Source organism: Morus notabilis, unplaced genomic scaffold (assembly GCF_000414095.1).
Source record: "Morus notabilis unplaced genomic scaffold, ASM41409v2 Scaffold264, whole genome shotgun sequence".
In the NCBI taxonomy this organism is placed as follows: Eukaryota; Viridiplantae; Streptophyta; class Magnoliopsida; order Rosales; family Moraceae; genus Morus; species Morus notabilis.
In genome coordinates, this window is record NW_010368055.1 from 569,961 (window position 1) to 576,214 (window position 6,254).

The following is a 6,254-nucleotide window of genomic DNA, read 5'->3' on the forward strand; positions in this document are numbered from 1 at the left end:
TATAACACTTATATACAATGTTTAAGGTTACATAAATAATCACGAAATTTTCATTGATATTCAAAAAATATTCACAAATATATACACATAAAATGATGAATAAACTCTTTTATTAAATAAATAATAAATATCCTATTACATCTTATGCTTCTAGGACACAATTCCCAACAACCATTTCATCCTCTGTCTCCGCCGCCGCTTCCTCGACCGCCTCCGCATGGATCTTGCTGGAGGCAACTTCCGACAGGCCGACGAGGAGACCCGCCGCCTAACGACCACTCTCACAACCAAACCCACTACTCTCTCCTCCACCCTAACATTTTCTCTCCCCTCAAACACCACCAATTCATCTTTTCCGCCGCCACTTCGTCGACCTATGTGAAGATCGACGGAGATACTCCTGAGGTAATCTTCCAAACACTTTAAATTGTACAACATTTGTAAAAAAGAACTTAATTATACCTCGATTGTAGACTCGAATTATCTGGAAAATGAAAAATATGGTTAAAAAGTCCCCTGTTCTCCATCAATGAGTTACGGAGAAACTTATAAATAGAGGGGACGTTTTGGAATATAGAAACACTATGGGTGGGTCAAATTTGTGGTTATTTGAAGCTAATTTTGATTCGTTGCTTCGATTTGGTAGTTATAGGGTTTGTACATGTGGTAAACGAAATACCTATTGGGAAAGCAACTATACTAAGCAGCGGTGAAATACTGTTATACCACCGTGTTAGTAGAAAACCTATATACATGCAGTACAAATGGATTCATTTATTATTTTTCTGAATAACGATGAAACTGAAGATGTTTGTGGATGATAATAGGCAGAATTAGTTGATTTAGTTGAAAGAGTATTTTACAAAAAAGTGAAAACTTAGATTCATGCAATGCAAGTGGATTTATTTTGAGTTTTCTAAATAAGTATGTAGACGTGGATGTTTGTGGATGCTACAAGCCAGTACAATTTATTCTAGTTGAAAGAGTTTTTTACTGAAAGTGGTGTTAGGTTATAACGTCTGCTATGCGATGTCGTGTAAGTAGTATGAATAAAATTGTGTAATTATTGCTCTTGTCATCTTAGTGTTTCTTGTGGGTTATTTATTTTTAATCTTTTGGCCAAATGTGTTGAGGACAAATGCATCCTGTGACATAGTAAGCATAAATATTTGATTAAGTATTAAATTAGCTGGTTATTCATGTAGTGTTATTCTGAGTAACAGAGATAATGCAAAAGTAAACTATGGTGACTAAATGAGGTCGTAAAAGGCAGAGTGTGGATCATGTGGAAGAGGACGAAGAGCATTTGTCCACTTCGATTTCTAACAAAAAATTAAATGTACGATGCTCCCCATTGCGGTTTTGTAAGATGTATGCTCATCTTAGTGACTGTAGAAGGCCGTTGGTTAAAGGTATGGGGTTTGGGGGGTTGTTGGAAATGGCTAGCGTGCACATATTGTTAGCGTTTATGCCCTTAGGAATAAATGTAACAATATTCTTTGAGACATTTTGACTATTAATAAAGATTTATTTATTTCATATATCTATGTATTGTCCTCTTTATGTTCATAATAGTTGAATGTATGATAAACAAACTGAAAGTCTGAGACTGTCATTCTAAATCTTTAGGTCATGCATGTAATGTGAAGAACATGCGGAAGATAAGAATCTAAAGATGATAGTCTAAATCTTATGATCCACAATCGAGGGAATAAAGTTGGGCACTTTATTCATGTTAAGATTGTTATGTTGTCTACTTCCTAACGGAGACGGCTTGTCTTGGTCGTCGGAGGTAGGACTTCATGGGTGGAGACATTGATATAGTTTCTAATGGTGAAATCTATATTGGATCGGATCAAAGTTGAATTGTTTTAATTAATAATTCTATCTGAATAAAATAATTCACTTTTGACGAATTATATGTTGTCATCTTAATCCTGAGATGGATGATGAACCCGTATGCTTGAGTTGTATCCTTTGATGTACTAAAGAGAGACATCCTGACATTATGTAAAGGTACGCTTGCCGGTACATTGAGGGTATGACTCGTGTATGCATAGATTCGTTATTCATAGATAATGGAATCCATAGCTCCTATAAAGAGTCAATGATATCCTCTTATGCATTATCAGTGGATTAGAAAATACGAGCGCTCGGCCATTAGACTACTCTGTGTTATCTAATGGTTTACTGTTTGTAATTGTACGAATAGTGTTTTTCCGATGGTATGATAATGGAACATAAGATAAATATAATCGGGAAGGTAAAACGATACGCTATATAAATCGAGAGTGCAGCTCTAGGCTTTTAGTGGAATAGCGCTAGAGTTTTATAATCATGAGACATACTTGTTGGTTTACAAGTAGCGTTGTGATTATAAGAGCTTAATTTATATATGTCCATCGAGTCCCTTTGCTAGCTCACATAATTTCCTGTAACGACACGGTGTATTTCCTACACATTGGTAACTTGTGTTATTTCCGTAAAAGAGGTTCAAAGTTAATTCATGGGTGATTTATCGGGTGAATTAATTGATAAATTAATTCTAGATAAATTGGTTGAATTATTGTTTTAAGAGTTGTTTAATATGGGAAGACTATTATATGACTGTTTTGATCAGGCAATTTCTCTATTGGGTTGCTTGAATCAAACTGAGGCTCTATGCAAGTTTCCCGTATTGAAAAACTAGGAAAACAACTTTCGTCAATGCAGACAGGTCGACCGGTCCGGTTGACCGGTTGTAACGTAAAATGCATGCTGACATGGCAAAATTGACTCTGGATGCGATTAGAACTTTGAGAAACCTAATTATTACGGAAGTATGACTTCCTAAACACTATAAATAGCCTATTAAGTCACATTACTCATAAAAAAATCACCTGAGAGACTTTTTGGAGGCTATTGATAAAAGATTCCTGAGAGGAAAAATTGTTTAATTCTCAAGAATAATTTTTTCTTTGGCTCTCTTGTGATTGGAAGGAGATCAAGAATACCAAGAGGAGATTGAACGACGTGTGACCACCCGCACTCCGATCGTGGAAACGAGAATAGCAAAGAAGACCAGTTGGTTGAGGCTCTTCCGGTTGCTGTTTGGAACGTTTTGATCTGTCAGACGTGCAGTTTCCTAAAATCTCAAAGGGTATAATTTAGATCTTTAGTATTTATGTTATATAGCATCATGAACATGTTATTGATTGGCTTTGGCATTGATTTAAATTTTTTAAAATTTCGCTGCGCACTCGATGCTATTATTTTCCAACACATATGTCACAAATTGATTATGTGGATGGTGGACAACTTTAAAGAGGATGATTGCTCATTGACTATTTGCTGGAAGACGTTTGTCCTCACAACCGAGTTGTTTGGTGAAGTTATGGGTTTGTCTGATGGGGGGGACGACTTTGAGCAGCAAGGCACCGATGAGGAAGTGATTAATCAGAAGAAAGAAATAATGGATGGAAGGAGCCACCTACAGTTGTCTGATTTGAAGGCTGACTTGTTAGATGATAACCATCCTGATGACATATTTATTAGGAAGTTTTTACTGTTTGCTAGTGGAACTATCTTAATGTCAACAACAACCATTGTGGTTGGAACAACCTTACTTTCTTCCATAAGCGGTGTTCATAGTGTGAAGAACTTAAATTGGGCAACAAAGTGTCTTGCCCATCTTGTTGAAGCAGTAAAGCGTTATAAGAAAAGGAAGGGGGAATTCATTGGTGGATGTGTGCTGTTTCTGTAGGTAAATGCTAGATTATACATGTTGGAACTTGAATGTTGATGATTTCTTTGGTTGGGACGCATTATTTGTGATTAATAATAATCTTAACTTCCTTGTAAGGTGTTTTACCTGCACCACTTGGAGGGTCACACTCAATTCATTGATCACAGTAAACTACCGATATCTGTGTGGACAGAGAAGAAGGTAACAAAGTTAAATGACTTGTATTGCAAAGGTTAAACAAGTTTTTGGTTTCAATTTTAACTTAATTTGTTTAAATTTTTACGTGGTTACTAACGCTTTTTTGTCTTGATTAATTGATGCAGATGCAGTCATCAATGGTAGAAGAATCAGGTGTTAGAAGAAGGACCGTTGAAACACATGTCGTCAACATCATGACCGAAGTAAACCGAACGAAGGTTGTGGTCAGTGAGTTGGCTCAGCAACTCTCCAAGTTCAAAGAAGATATGTTGGATGTTATTAGGAGATAAGTTCGTGTTGCGACTTCCGAAGCATTAGACCAGGCTAATTCCAATGCAGGGAAATCCGATGAAGTAAGGAGAAGTGTCACCAACAAGAGTACGGACACTGAGGGTATTCAAAATGACGCTCCGTCGTGTGAACCTCCAATTAAACACGTAGCAGGGGCAGCAAATGGAGGGACATCCATTTTTGAGATAATGCGTGGAATTGATAATATCGAAAAGAGTTTGCAAGCGTTTTCAAGTCACTCAATAGAATACACTCAGGACAATCGAAGTGGAATGTTACTGGTTCAAGTGATTCAAAAAGTAATGTAAATGGTTGGTTGGCAGCCGTAGATCCTCTGGATAGTATGTGAAGCGATGAAGTTGTTGATGCGACAATGGAGTGTACAGATATAAGTGATTCAGAAACCCGTATTGCTGAATCTGTTAGACAAAACCATCCGTGTGACCCGACTTGTCTTGTTAAAGAATACGTAGCAAGCAAGGGTCGAAGAGTAGGAAACTTTCAGTTGCGATTTGTGGTTAAGCCAACTTACCTATGTGTTGCTTTGTATATGTATGACGAGTCATTGAAGAATGGGTAAGTTTGGAAACCGGTGGTTATTATTTAACTTAACCATTTCGCTTTAAACAAAGCCAAAATAATGTAAGAAATACATCACTAATATTGTGCTAGTCCTATTTCCGTATGCAGTGAGATCCTTGGCTCATTTGGAAGATTTACCTTAAGGCGGATGCACCTTGTTGACTTAGCTCCTGGCAGAAATATTAGCGGTGTTGTAAGTAAATGATAGTACTTATGTCCGAATTTGCTATGTATTTAAAGAAACACATTGATGATGATAACCCAGTTACATCGTAATTAAACTGTGATTGTGATGTACAGATTATTGATTGCTACGCCCGTTGTTTAACGGAGGCTTTGCGAAGAGAGTTTCCCAACCCTATAGAGCAGCCAGTTTGGGTCCTTCCTGTTGGTTGCCGAATCGAATTCGGATGCGGAAGCGTGGCGGTAGGCGGATCGTGTATAACAAAATTTTTCATAAAACCTTTGAGATACTCTATAGATTATATTAATTTATGCACGAATAAATTAATCTCATTAATGCATATATTAAGAAGTCAATTAAGAATAATACCTAGCGCTGATTAGGTCGATAACTTAAATTCTTTGACCTCGAACAATCCTTGCTCTAAGCTTTGTGTTTAGAAAACCAAAGTCTTCTACGTCAATTCCTTGATTCCACGTAGACGTGTGTGTAGGCACACGTGAGACAAAACAGGTTTCAATAACACTCAAATTTTCACAAACACCAACGCATGCACGATATGGAATTTTTTTAGAGAAAAAATTTTCCTCTCTTTTTCCTATGAGAAATTTCGGCCACACTCAATAATTAGGGCAGAAAATTGTTTTAAAAAATTGTCTGCACAATTTTCTATCATTCTCATATTTAAAGAGTAGAAGTCAAACTTCAAAAAAGAATCAAATCTCTATCTCCTATTTGAATTTGGAACAAAAAATCTCCTACACCTTATAACTTAAGTGGCCGGCCATGTAGGGTTTCTATCCCTTGTGTGTGGCGCCAATACTGGATAGGGAAGGAAGAGAAAATCATCATTTATCCTGTAGTCCAATTTTAATTCTAATTCAAATTCGAATTTAAGTCAAACTTAAATTAATTTGAATTCTAAATTGAACAACTTATCAAATAAGTTTAAAAGGATAAATTTAAATTATGTTCACAATTCAAATTTAAATAATCACATTATTTAAATAATAATTAATTCTCAATTAATTATTTTTTAGTGTTTAATTTTAGAATTCTGTAATTCTAAAATTCCCATTTTATCCTCTGTGTCTGGTAGAATTACAAGGACGACGCGGGAACTAATGGACCTATAATCCCGAGCTCCAATAAAATTAATAATTAATTAAACACTTTAATTAATTAATTAATTCTATTAATTCTAATAGTTACTCCACTATCAACTTGGAATTGCACTCTCAAAATTATAGACATTAATTACTTCTAAACTGTGAA